Raw genomic sequence first — 14,050 nt, 5'->3', positions numbered from 1 at the left:
TCTTATCTAATATGCTGTTCATAACTGAGAAAAGTTTATTCACAGTGATAGAATTTATGCTAAGAAAGAATCTGATCTTAATGGATCCCAGAGCAAGCTTCGAGAATATGAAGCAGCACTGAGGTCTAAAGACACAGCTCTGGCCACTGCACTTGGTGATTTAAAAAGTTTAGAGGGAGATTTAGAGGATTTGAAGGATCAGATTTCCCGGTGGAAGCCTCTCAGAGGCTGCCAAAAGACAAGCAGATGAAACTTCACTTAAAGTGGATTTGGAGAATCCTGGTCAGAGCTTATGGAGGAGGACTTGGAGTTTTGTAAAAACATGAACAAAGAGGAGATTAATGAGACAAGAAGAAAGCATGAAACGTGCTTGACAGAGGTGATTCTGGGTGTCAGATCCAGTATAAATACAAGCTGGCTCAAGCCCTTCATGAGACAAAAGAGCAATATGTGTAAGTGAGGCTGTTCAAGGAAGAGGATGAACAGATTTCCATGCCAAACCTGAGAACCTCCGACTGTCCTCAGAGACTAAGACTTCCAGTGTCAACAGTGCCAAGGAAGAACGGAAGGAAGGTCATGTGAGAATGGAAGGCCTTTCATCTCGACTTTCTAATCTACAATAAAGAGTCTAGAGCATGTTTGGAAATGATTTAAGAGTTGGAAGACTGGTTTGCTAAAGAAAAGAGACAACTCCTCTCACAAGCTATCTAATGGGGGGGGTGGGGGAGGCAGAAACAAGGGATCAGATGCAGCAAAAGCTGAATGATTATGAATGACTTCTTCCTGTTAAGCTAGCCCTGGACATGAAAATCATCACTTGTAGGAAACTCTTAGAAGGAGAGAAAGAGTGGTTGAAACTCTGCACACACTCTTCTTCCCGTGTGAGAGTGTCCCCAGCCTCTTCCAGTCGCAGTGTGGGCACAGCTAGAGGAAAGCAGGAGAGAGTTGATGTGGAAGAATCAGAGGTCTGCAGAGGTGTGAGTGTCACTCATTCCACTTCAGCCACTGGGAATGTGTGTGTTGAAGAGATAGATGTGGATGGGAAATGTATTCAGTTGATGAATGCTCCTGAACAGGATCCACCAAAGGGAGGCTGGGAGATGATCAGGAAAATTAGAGACACATCAGTCACTTACAAATATGCCTCCAGATAGGTGCTCCAGGCAGGCCAGACTGTGGCAATTTGGGCTGCAAATGCTGGTGTCACAGTCAATCCTCCCACCGACCTCATTTGGAAGAACCAGAATTCTTAGGGCAATATAACTTGAAGGTTATATTGAAAAATTCTCAGGAAGAAGAGGTTGAGCAAAGTTTTTAAAAACTACCCACACCTGAAGAGGAGGAGGAAGAGAAGGAAGAACCAACCAGGGTGACTGTTGAGAAAGAACTTTTCCATCAGCCGAGAGCTTCCAGAGCGTTCAGTAGAAGCTGGGCAATTATGTAAACTTCTCCAGTTGACTGTCTTTCTCAAGATAAACATGTATGGTAATCCTTACCTATATACAGTGCAGAGTCTTCTTAGAAGCACAGAATATTTTTATATTTCCTGTATTGTGAATTTTTAAGCTGCAAATCTGATGAACTTGATTTCCTTTTTAACACTGAAATTTTGTAAATGAAATCATACCCATAACACTTTGTTGCAAGATACGAATTTATTGACACTGTACTGTGTATCGTGTAGAAAGGCTCCCTAAAAAATTTTGGCTTTCTTTTTTAACACGTATAATATATGTTTTCTTTAAGTTCCTATGAGAAGGGGAGGGGAGAGAAAATAAACCTATTGTGTGTCTGGGTGTAATTTAAAGATTGCTCCATCTAGATTAGCAATCTGCTCTTGATTACTGTCTGCTATAAGTAACAATGCTGTGAGGGAAGGGTAACCATTTTTCAATATATTGAACTTTTGCACTGAACTTTTTGTACCGTAATAAGCAATCAAGTTTCAAAAAAAAAATTTTTTTTTAACGAAAAGAGAAAATTTTCAAGGAGGTAATATTAACTTAATCCTTATGTTAACACTCTGAATGAAGGATTCCACAAAACATTGTTTTATGGTTTCTTCTCTTAGATTCTTAATTCCTGAGGAAAATGGGAATGGGACTTCTCTGTTAAAATACATTAGTGGTGTTTTTAAAAAGAGTGTAACATGTTTCAATCTCTCATGTGATATTAACAAATAAAAAAAGCTGTTTTACTATTAAAGAAAGAAAGAATTGGGAGGTCCCAATGCTTAGCTGTCAGAAGCATCACCCGAGGAGCCTGATTGTCAGATCTCGACCACATCTTCTGAGTCATAACCTGAAAGTAAAATTCCCTCTGTGTTCCTCCCTTGCATCTCCCCTTTTGCCTTCCCTGAAGATGTTTTTACTAGAGCACATTTTAAATGGAATAGCCAAACCAAAAACATGAACTAGAGCAGAGTTGTCCAGCCTCAGTACTATCACATTGGAGTCAGATGATTCTTTGTTAAAGGAAAATATGCCAGTCACTGCGAGATGTTTTGCAGCATCTCCCCACTAGATGTCTGCAGTACCATCTCAGTTATGACAAACAAAAATGTTTCCAGACATTGCTAAATGTCTCCTGGTGAGGGCACAACATCATCCAGTTGAGAAACACTTGACTAGAGCAGGGGTTCTCAACCCTCTCTGTACAATGCATTTAAAGATGTTGTGCTTCCAGATGTTCTGATATAATTGGTCTGGGGTAAAGCTCTAGAATCACCACTTTTAAGCACCCCAGGTGGCTCTAATATGCAACCCAAAAGTAAGCTACCCCTATTGACTAGACAGTGTTTCTCAAACTGAATAGATGTTAAGGGTCACAGGGGGAGCTTATTACGTCAGAATCCTAGGCTCTGTTTTCAGGATATGATTCAGAAGTTGTAGGATAGATCTGCAAATATGACCCAGGTGATGTTGATGATGCTTGGTTGCAGACCACACTTTGTTCAAACAGCACTCTACTCTACTCTAGAGAGTACCATCAGGGAGAAAGTGAGTGATTAGGACTTGTTTAACAGAACACAGAGAAGACTGGATTAATGTGGCCAACTCAGCTGTGGGGAAAAACAAGAAGTAAATTCAACTGATGAGGGGCTGCACTGATTCCTCATTCTTGCTTATTCCAAGACAGAAAGTAAGGGTGATGTAGGGGAAAAGAGCATGCATTCACAGCTTGCCAAAGATATCTTGGCTTACAAATGGGGAAATCATCCCTGTAGAATAACAATGGGGTGGGGGTGGATCAAAGCAGGATTTGAAGAAAAGCAGCAGAAAACTAACTGAATTATCCCACCAGATGAGTGACCTGGATAATGTGCACTGATTCATAGCAGGTTCTGCATGAGCTGTGGTTGCTTGTGAAAAGACCAACTCACTAGGCGGGGCTGTAGGCTTGTAGAACTAGAACCTAGGGCCCTGAGATGACTAGATCCTGAGGTCAAGAAGTCAACCAAGCTGCCTACTATGTCAGCACCTACATTAATATTATCTCTGATATTATCTTAGAGCCATCACTGTGAATCAGAAAAGAGCAACATAAATGACAGGCTTTAAAGAGGGGAGAGTTGGGATCAAGCAGGGTTAAGTAGAAACAAGTTCAAACCTTCAATCGGAAATAGATGAGCATGGGTGTGTGTGTGTGTGTGTGTGTGTGTGTGTGTGTGTGTATAAGGGGGACAGAGAGAGACCTATTTATTTAAGAAAAAGACAAAAGACACATTAAGAAATATATGAATCCAAACCCCTCTGGATGCTATTCGTTTTATGATACACTGACATATCTTAAAATTAGTATTTTAAATGTTCTAAAATCTAAATAAAGGAATACCTACACCATAAAAGGAAAAGAAATGGTGACACACATCAGAAATGAAACAAAAACAAGCAGATGTGGAAGAAAACAAATTATAACAAGGGAAGAAATGATAAAAAAAAAAGAGTTTTGAAATAGACCAGATGAATTTCAGACTGAAAAGGGTCAAGGAATGCTTTAGATGAAAATGTGGGAGTGAAGTACTAAGATATTCATCCAGAAAGTACCACAAAAAGTATGTGTGTGTTGTGTGTGTGTGTGTTTGTGTGAGCACACATAATGTATGTATGTCATCTGTGTCCACATATAGTACAGGTATAAAAGTGAGGGTATGTGTGGTTATGTTTGTTCTGAATTAACGATGGTTCTACTTATGATTTCTTGATTTTAAGATGGTGCAAAAGCTGTATGCATTCAATAGAAACTGTATTTCAGATTTTGAGTTTTGATCTTTTCCTGGTATGTGGTACAATACTCTCTTGCAATGCTGGTCAGTAGCAATAAGCCACAACTCCAAGTCAGCCACGTCATCACAAGGGTAAACAACCCACAGAGTAGGCTTATATTATACTTCAGTAATTATACTCTATAACCTACTATTTCCAACCTATGCTGTTTGGTAGGCTTGGTGTATTAAATGCATTCCAACTTGTGATATTTTGAACTTATGATGGATATATCAGGATGTAACTCCATTTTAAGTTGAGAAGCATCTGTGTATGTTTTTTGTATCTATTGTATGTGCATTTGAGTATCAGTATGCATGTCTGTGTATGTATGAGAATATGTGGGTATGCACATTTACATATTTCTGTGCTTTGTGGAACACAGCACATGTGTGGAGTGGAAGGTAGAGTGTGTGTGCTTGTCTGTTAAGAGGCATCCCCTTTGATCTGTAGAAGAAAAACTATGATAAGGAGATCTGTTGTGGAAAGGGCAGAGAAAGTCCACAGGCCAGACAACAAAATATGTTGTGAATACCGAACATCACATAAACAAAACTTTATAGCTAAAGATATGGTGACAAAACAACTGTATGTTAAAGAAAATAGGGGGAGAGTCACATAGAGAAAAGAGATGCCAAGTCCAAGACGAAATGGACACCAGAAGAAAATGACTCTTTGAAGCTAAGCAAAAACAGATGTCAAACGAGAATTCCATACAGGGCCAAATTATTATTCAAGATTGATGAGTAAAATAGGCACAGGTCAAGAAAATTTACCACAAGGCTCTCATATAAAAACCATCACATAATTACTTCAGATAAATGTAAAGGGAATAAAAGGGTAAATAAAGAAGGTATGCATACAAAAATGAAGAAGAAATACCAGCAGATAGATATAAGCATTGATTTTGAAAAATTAACTATGATATACAAACACAGCTAAAGCATTAGGTAATTGTAAAAAGATGGGACAATTGTAAAGGTGTTCAATATACAATTAATTTTTGTTAAAATGTGTGTAAGGCCCAGAATACTATGTCAGAGCTAAATAACTCCAGATTTTATTAGAAATGTTTAGAATAAACATGATTTTTAATTAAAAAGGTGTCACTATTTTAATAGATGTCTTTTAACAAATTTCAGTGCTGTCTGAAAGATAAAAGCCTAAGACTAAACCACTCAGGAAATTTTAAAATAATCATTGGGGAAGCAACTTTAATATCAATATGAGAACCATTAATAAGAAGATGAAAACAGATAATAATAATAAAAGAAACAATCCAAACAAAAAAGAAATACTGTTTCTATGGCTCTGACTACATGTTCCCAACATATGTATACAAAAATGCACAATTATAAACATCATTTGACAATATAAGAAGCAACTGATAGATTGCCCTCTATCAGAACATCATAGAACAGGCATTAGCATACATAGGTGGTGTTTGTGGCAAAATGACAGCTAAAAAATTGTTAGCTCTAAAAACTAACATGGATCCTCAAATGAAAGGCTCTACTTAATGCTAAACTGGATAAATTACACACACACACACACACACACACACACACACACACACACACACACATGAAATTTCAGAACTCTCAAACAGGAGAAGAATATTCTAGCTTCCAAAGAGAAAAGACAGTTTATCTATGAAGAAATTATATCCAAAATGCATCAGATGTCTCACCAAATCAAACAATAAAAATATCTTCAAATTAATGAAAAAAAATGATGGATCTAGAATATGATAGCTTGATAAAAGCCTAGTTGGAATAGGTTGAATAGAGAATGAACTACTGGTTCAAGGAAACAGGAGTTTTACGTGATTTGCTATAAAGAACGGAAGAACAGAGGTGGGATGCAGGACAAAGGCTTATTTTATGTTTACCTTTTTCATAATGTAAGCAATATTATGTAATGTTTAAATATTATCAGAGTAAAGAGAAATAATGACTCAAGTCAAAGAGAAGATGATTATATTGTGTGTGAGTTGGCTTGGTGGGAGAACAGAAGTAAGTCTCATTTGATTCCATGTATACTGTATAAATTATATGAGAGATTATTAGCCAAAACGAGGGTGATGTGGGTTTAATAATTGAAGAGAGGGAGAAGGCACAAAACAGTCATCAGAAAAGCTGAACACTTAGAAATTTCTTGGAAGTGTGATTTTTGTTCATAGACTTTAAGTTCTACTTATAAGTAAATTTATGGTGATGCTAGTGAAACTTAAACATGACATGTTCTAAATGATCCCAGCTCCTTGCAAAGTTCTTTGATTGTGTTTTTATATGCTTATGTATTTTTATGGTTATATGTTTTTAAAATTTTGTGAAGAAAAATTAAGACAATTCTCTTTTACTGTTTATAACAGGACCTCTGTCAACTGGCATTATAGTGACGGCCTGCAATTTCTTTTAATGATACTGTATTCTTTTCCATAAATTGGCCACCATATGCTATACCTTTAGGGCCAATCAAGCCAACATCCAACCCTGTGAGAATAATTAGCACAGTTATTTTATTTCAGTCACATTCAACTGCTAGAAATAATTCAATGAAGTAAAGCTGTTGTTTAGATCAAAAATAAGCCTTTTTCTTTTTTAAATTTGTTATATATGACAGCAGAATTCTTTACAATTCATATTACACATATAGAACACAATTTTTCATATCTCTTGTTGTACACAAAGGAGAGTCACACCATTCGTGTCTTCATATATGTACTTAGGGTAATGATGTCCATCTCACTCCACTGTCTTTCCTACCCCCCCACGCCCCCTCCCTTCCTCTCCCTCCACTTTGCCCTATCTAGAGTTCATCTAATCCTTCCATGTCACACCCCCAACTACAATATGAATCAGCATCCTTAAATCAGAGAAAACATTAGGCATTTGGGTTTTTTTTTTTTTTTTGGATTGGCTCACTTCACTTAGCATTATATTCTCCAACTCCATCCATTTACTTGCAAATACCATGATTTTATTGTCTTTTAATGCTGAGTAATATTCCATTGTGTATATATACCACAGTTTCTTTAGCCATTCGTCTACTGAAGGGCATCTAGGTTGGTTCCACAGTTTAGCTATCATGAATTGTGCTGCTGTAAACATTGATGTGGAAAAATAGGCCTTTTTAAATCATAGAAAAAGTGTGTTGAATTTGATTTAAATATTGCTTATGCTAAGAAAACATAACTAAATTCTGTAAAAAAAGGAAAGAACAACCAGAGGTGAGATAGACAAGTGTATTAAGAATAACACTGGTTGTCTTAAAGTGTCAAATAATTTCCGGGGTAAGGGTAAGAAAATTAGAAAGAGAGTGGATTCTTAAATTGAGATCAGCAAGTGACTCTGTTATTGGCAATGATGAGATCTAAAGTAAAACCAATAAGAGAGGGTATTTGCTGTAGGAAAAGAGAAAATACTGTTGGGAATGTGAGAGTCCAAGTTCTTCATGGACTATCTATGTGACAAACATACTTTCAATGCCTCTTAAGAGGTAGAAAATTAATAGGCTGGTAAGATACAGCTAAATGGGTAGGAAAATACAGTTTCCTGTGGATCCACTCTATGTATTCAAGGCTATTTAACAACTTCAATAATATTCTAATTGCAGCCTCTACAAATAAATCATCATCCTGTTAACTCTTGAAAAATAATGGGAGTGGTGACTTATTTACAGTTTAACTACTTAAAAGAAGTTCTAAAATAGTCTAACATATGGGTATGTAATTAATTTTGAATGATGTGTCCATGGTTTTATTTCAATATGGTTTTTATATCTGAGATTTTATAATACATTATATTTTCACTAATTTAATTTGTATGAAATATTTTGGGACTTTTTAGCATGCACACTTATTTTTCCCCACACTGGTTTTAAACTAACACGAATAAAGAAAAAGGTAACTATGTCAGAAAAATTTAATTAAAAGTTCCAATTAATTAGGTTTGGGTTTTTTTCAATATTCACTTGTTTATAATTTTAATGTTTTTATTAGTGCATTGTAGCTATGCATAATATTTGGGTTCATTTTGGCATAATCATGCATGCATGGAATATAATTTGCTTCACTTTAGTCCCTAGTACATTTTCCCTCCCCTTCTCCCTCCCCCTATTCCTCTTCTTCTACTCTACTGTAAAAGCAAATAGTTTTAAGACTATTTATTCAAAAGTTTGCTGTGAAATGATGAAAAAAATATTCTACACTTCTGTGAAGTAACACAAATTAATAGGCTGATAAGATATAGCTAAATGGGTATGAAAACATAGTACCCTGTGGATTCATTCTATGTATTCCAGGCTATTTAACAACTTCAATAATATTCTAATTGCAACATCTACAAATAAATCATCATCCTTTTAACTCTTGACAAACTCATTTCGTAACATATACCAATATATCTTTATGGTACTCAATAACTTTTTTCCTCATTTCCCTCAATTATCAAACCCATCTTTGGATCACTGCAGTTACAGTAGCATTGTCTTGCTTGAACTACAGTAGAGTTTCAGAAATAGATATTCTGAATATTTTACAGAACTTGAAGATAAGAAAATTACTCTGTAGAAATTTATGTCACACGGTTAACTTCAAGCAAACTAAATCTAAATTGATCAATTGCAAGTCATCTTAAACAAGTTCATTTTCCTCAACTTTGGTTATTGAAGTCTGTCTGCCATGTGAATAAGCAATCAGGTGAAATTGTTTGCTCAAGTCAAGTGTCCCAAATGTAAAAGGGCCATTTCTAATGGATACTGGCTGGTATTCTGAGTGTCAAAATTATCAAATTATATGCTGTTGTTACAAGGCAAATAATCCTGTATCATCATCATCATCATCATCACCATCATCATCATCATCATCATCACTAAATGGTCTAACAAATATTTGTGTACACAGAGTACTGAACAAAGTCTATCAACACACGTGGCATGTAGCTTCTAATGTTGCCATTTTCAAGGTGAACTATTTATGAGCAATGGGTCAGATATTAAAGGAATTTTGTCACTTATTTAAATAGCATGACAGTTTGGGATGGCATAAAATGGTAAGCTGGTGTTCTGGCAAAATCTGAATGTGTATGTTAGTTGCTAAGTCCAGGAAGGAAGAAACTAATAAGCAAACTAACAGGAACCACACATACATAGTGTGGTAAGAGCTGGGAGCGAGTACATGCAGTCATTGAGAGTCAATTGAAATTTTCTGTTTGTTTTTATGGTACCGGGGATTGAAGCCAGGGGCACTTAACCACTGAGCCACATCCCCAGCCCTTTTTTGAAAATATTTTACTATGAGCCAGGGTCTGGCTGAGTTGCTTAGGGCCTCCCTAAATTGCTGAGGCCGGCTTTGAACTCATGATCCTCCTGCCTCAGCCTCCCAAGCTGCTGGGATTACAGGTGTGCACCATCATACCCAGCTGAGGGTCAACTGAATGGATACTTGTTGAATACTAATTACTTGGAAAATGCTGTGCTAGGTTACAGGGCTTCAAAGATGACTTAAAACAAAGGTTCCCAGTTTATACTCTCATGAAGGAAAAAAAGAAACAAACAATAACAATAGCAAATCAGATTTCCCTGCTGTCATAAGCACATCATGGAAGACGCACTGCCTTAGTTGAGGGAAAGATAAGTGACCAAGACGGGAAGCTTCTGGGAATAGTTAATATTTGAGATATGGTATGAATGTTCAATTAATCAGATTTACAAAAACAACCTGAAGAGGAAGAGGAGGAGGAGTGCAGGAGGAAAGAGGGGGATGTGTAAAAGAATTCCAAGCAGAGGAATAACAAGACCAAGATAGAAGTTCTAAACAACATGAGTTTGAGTGCATAGGCAAATAAATATTGGACAACTTAAAGATCATGGAACCAAGTGATAACAGACTCAAAATCAGTCTGGGAGTTGGGGCTTTATCCCATAGCTGGTAGAAAGCCTCCAAAACTTTTTTAAAGCTGCTGAAAGCAAATACTGATTGACCCTTTGTAAATAGATTATGCCAGTGATACGGCATATGTAGAACCAGAAGTCTCAAACGTGGAATGAGTTAGATGGGACTGGTTAGTGCATTTGTTGTTGTTGTTGTTGTTTGTTTGTTTATTTATTATTTATTCTAATTTGTTATACATGATGGCAGGATGCAATTCATTTCATATTGCACATATACAGCACAATTTTTCAAGTCACTGGTTGTACACAAAGCATTTTCACACCACTCGTGTCTTCATATGTATACTTAGGGTAATGATGTCTAACTCATTCCACCATCATTCCTACCCCTATGCGCCCTCCCTTTTTCTTCGTCCCCTTTGCCCTGTCTAAAGTTCCTCCATTCCTCCCATACCCCCGCATGGCCACTATGCATTTTATTGTTAATTGAAACAGAAAGAAAGACACCCATTGGAGAAATATTTAGAAGATAGACTTAATAGAAGTTGGTAAGATATTGGCTGACAGCCAGGAAAAAAAGATGTTGGATGATGCTCCAAATAGATAATTTGGTAAACAGCAGTGTCAGGAGACGTATTAGAGGATATTTAAAATGATAGATATGTGTAGGTATTTAAAGAATGGCACTATAAGGAGAAATAAAAATAGAAGATGAAAAAGTGAATGTGCTTGTGTGTGTGTGTGTGTGTGTGTGTGTGTGTGTGTGTGTGTACAAGCAGAGAGAGAACATATTAGAATAATAAGTGAAATTCCTGGACCTAGAGGAAGGAAAAGGGTGAAAACAATCTGCAATTAAACTCTAAACTAATCCCCAAAGGAGTAGGTGGAAGGAGATAAGTGAACCCCTCTAAGATTCCTAAAAAGAATGACTTCAGACGTAAAAAAAAAACAAGAGAATGTGTCCTGAACCTCAAAAAACATCAAAAATAGGTGAAAGAGGGCACATGCACCAACATTTAAATTTCGTGCAGAAAGGGAGTTGGGAGAGAAACACAAAAGGACTAAAAAAAATTACCAGTGAGCTCAGGAAGGAAATTCTTTTCTGCACTTAAGTAAGATAAATTTTTATAGCATGGAGGTTTCAGAAGCCAGACTGCTGTGAGTCAAAAAGTGATTAATAGTCAAGTAAATATTACTGACGATCTAGCAAATATTGCTAATCATGTGGACATTTTAATGAGAATAGAAAGAAAATAACAAATGATTGCTAAAGGCACAAACAGGATTAAAGTCAATCTTTCACTTTAGATTAGAAAAGGATTAATGATGTCTATGGCCAAAATAATAGGTAAGTAAGAATAAAATGAATGAAGATGTCAAAAACAAAAGGATACATATTAAACTATGTCCTAAACAGGGCAGAAGAGGTTGAGTCTAAATACAGGGGATATTGGTCTTGAATAGGAAGTACCATTTATGCCTTGAATTTAAAGACAAAGGAAAGCTAGTTTCAGATATTGTCACTGTAGAATAAATTTTACAAAAAGCATACCATATCTATAAGTTCTTCTTCCAATATAAATAGGCTACAGTATTTGTAAAATTTTATTTCTAATTTATCTTGTATGGAATTTACCATGATGTCCAAATCTGAAGATTTGTGCTCTAAAAACTGCAGACTATCGGCCATTATATTTCTGAATATTGCTTTTCCCACTCTCTCCTTTCTTTCTTGTTCTATTTTCCAGAACACTTTTTCTTCCATACTTTATCTCTTTTACTCTATGTGCTCCATTCTGCATTCTACTTTGTTTATGGATATATGTATTATTTTTCCCCAGTGTATCTGCTATTTAATTAAAAAGATTCTTCAGTAACAATGAATCCACTTTACTTTTTATAAGTTTTGGGGAGGGTTGTTTTTCAAAGCTGTCTGAACTTATTTGAAACTTGTCTATTACTTCTCTGTATTGCCTTTATCTATTTATACTTACTTAGGTAGGATAAATCTAATAACTCTATTATTTTTAAATTTATTGAGGATGGTCAGTGGACTTCTGGTTAGTCCTGGTAACTCTCATTCATGGTGCATTTTTTCTATGATTTTCATAATTTTGTGAGCTTAATTTTAAAAGCTTTATCTATGAGAATTTTCTTTGGCCTCTGTCTAGAGTTTATTCCTCTAGAGAATACTTGAACAGAGCAGGATAACTTTTTTATATGATGATTTCTTAGTTAGATCCTTTATAGATGACTTAGGTGATGTAAATTAAAACATCAAACCAGCATGAAGGGGCCAGTTAGGGAATATTCTTGTTTCTCCCTCACCTAGTTTCTAGGTTTTGGACAAACACACTTTCTTGTCTCTCTCTGTCTTTGTTTGTGGGTATAATTCCTCTGGTCCATCTAATAAAGCATCCTCACTTAATCCAGCTCCCTCACTTGCAAAGATCCATGACTTTTGACCTATGCTGTGAAGTAAGTAAATGTATTTCCTGATTTACCAAGCTCTGTAAGACTATTTCTCACCTAAATCTTCAGGAAAGCCAAATATCAGTTGGGAATTTAAACTGCAGTAGCAGTTGTCCAATTATTTTCTTTGTATTGGACCCTAAGGTGTTTTTGTTTTGTTTTGTTTTTACTTTCTCGTAAGCACAGCACTTCATTTAAAGAATGTAAGTCTTAATATGCTCTATTTTTGAAAAAGACTTTCCATATTCTTTACTATCCATCTTGCAGGATGTACATTCTCATACTTCCCTGTCTACACTATCTTTATAGACATCATGTCCAGTCCCATTGTTTAATTTTATGACTGCAAATTTTTCTTTGATATCCTCATCATTGCTGGGTTATAAACCAATGTATCTAATTATGACTTCTCATTAGCATTTGAAAAACTAATAGAAGAAATTTAATATGGCCCAAGAAATTATATCTTCTCCCTCCAAATCACCTTCACATTCCCTTCAAGCCCTTGCTATCTCAGCCAGTAGCCTGATCATTTTTCTTCTTTTCACATCTTGCAACCCATCTATCAAAAGGACCTGTTGGCACTCCTTCCAGAACACATACAAAAAGCAGCTATTTCTTGCTGTTTATACTGCAGAAACTTAAATCTGTGTCGTCATTATTATAATTTTTCTAAACCAGTAAAAAAAAATGTATCCTTCCTATATGCACCACCATCTGTCCTTCACTAAGCAGCCCAAGTGACCTTTCTAAAGTATAAGATTGTTAAAATGGTTTAAATCTATTTGCCTTTATTGCCCCTTACTTATGAGCTTGCAGTGCCTGGGCCCTGTCTGCCTTGCCAGTGTTTGTCTCCCTGAGTTACCTTCTCACACACAGTTCTCAGGCAACACTGGCTACTGTTCTGTTTCCAGAGCCCTAGAAATTTTATGTATCTCAGGGTTTCTGCACTTTCCATTCCTTTAGCTCGGAATTCTTTTCCTTAGACTTGTTCGAGGCTGACACATTGTTCAGATCTCCAGATAATACTTTCTTTAGAGAGGTGATAACACTTACGAGAGTTATTCAATGGCCATTTGGAGAAGAATTCTGCTTAAAGTAAAAATAGATATAACAAGTTAAATGTCCCTGCTAAACCAGAGCCCCTCACCTTTCTATGACCTGTTAATCTCTACCACGTTATCTAAGTCATAATCCTCACCAGAGTTATCAAAATGGGCTGAATTTTAAAAAATTGATAGGTTCACATCAGTTCAGTTACATATTACATATTTTCCCCTAGGAGAATGTAAACTTCAATGATGTCCCCAACACCTACAACAGTGTTGGACATGAACAAGGTGCTCAAAACACACACACACACACACACACACACACACACACACACAGGCACATACACACTTTTGCTTATTAATCCT

General features: G+C 36.2%; 1 protein-coding gene and 1 pseudogene across 1 annotated transcript in view; one reads left to right on the top strand and one right to left on the bottom strand.

Moving 5' to 3' along the window:
- Window positions 1-14,050, bottom strand: part of Ccdc178 (coiled-coil domain containing 178) — a 395,200-nt gene that overhangs the window by 253,573 nt on the left and 127,577 nt on the right. The gene's annotated exons all lie outside the window — the stretch shown is intronic.
- Window positions 62-1,444, top strand: LOC101975639 (lamin-B1 pseudogene; annotated as a pseudogene).

The sequence above is a fragment of the Ictidomys tridecemlineatus genome, chromosome 13 (genome assembly GCF_052094955.1).
Source record: "Ictidomys tridecemlineatus isolate mIctTri1 chromosome 13, mIctTri1.hap1, whole genome shotgun sequence".
In the NCBI taxonomy this organism is placed as follows: Eukaryota; Metazoa; Chordata; class Mammalia; order Rodentia; family Sciuridae; genus Ictidomys; species Ictidomys tridecemlineatus.
Note: the sequence above shows the minus strand (reverse complement) of the source record. Positions and strands in the feature narration are given on the sequence as shown.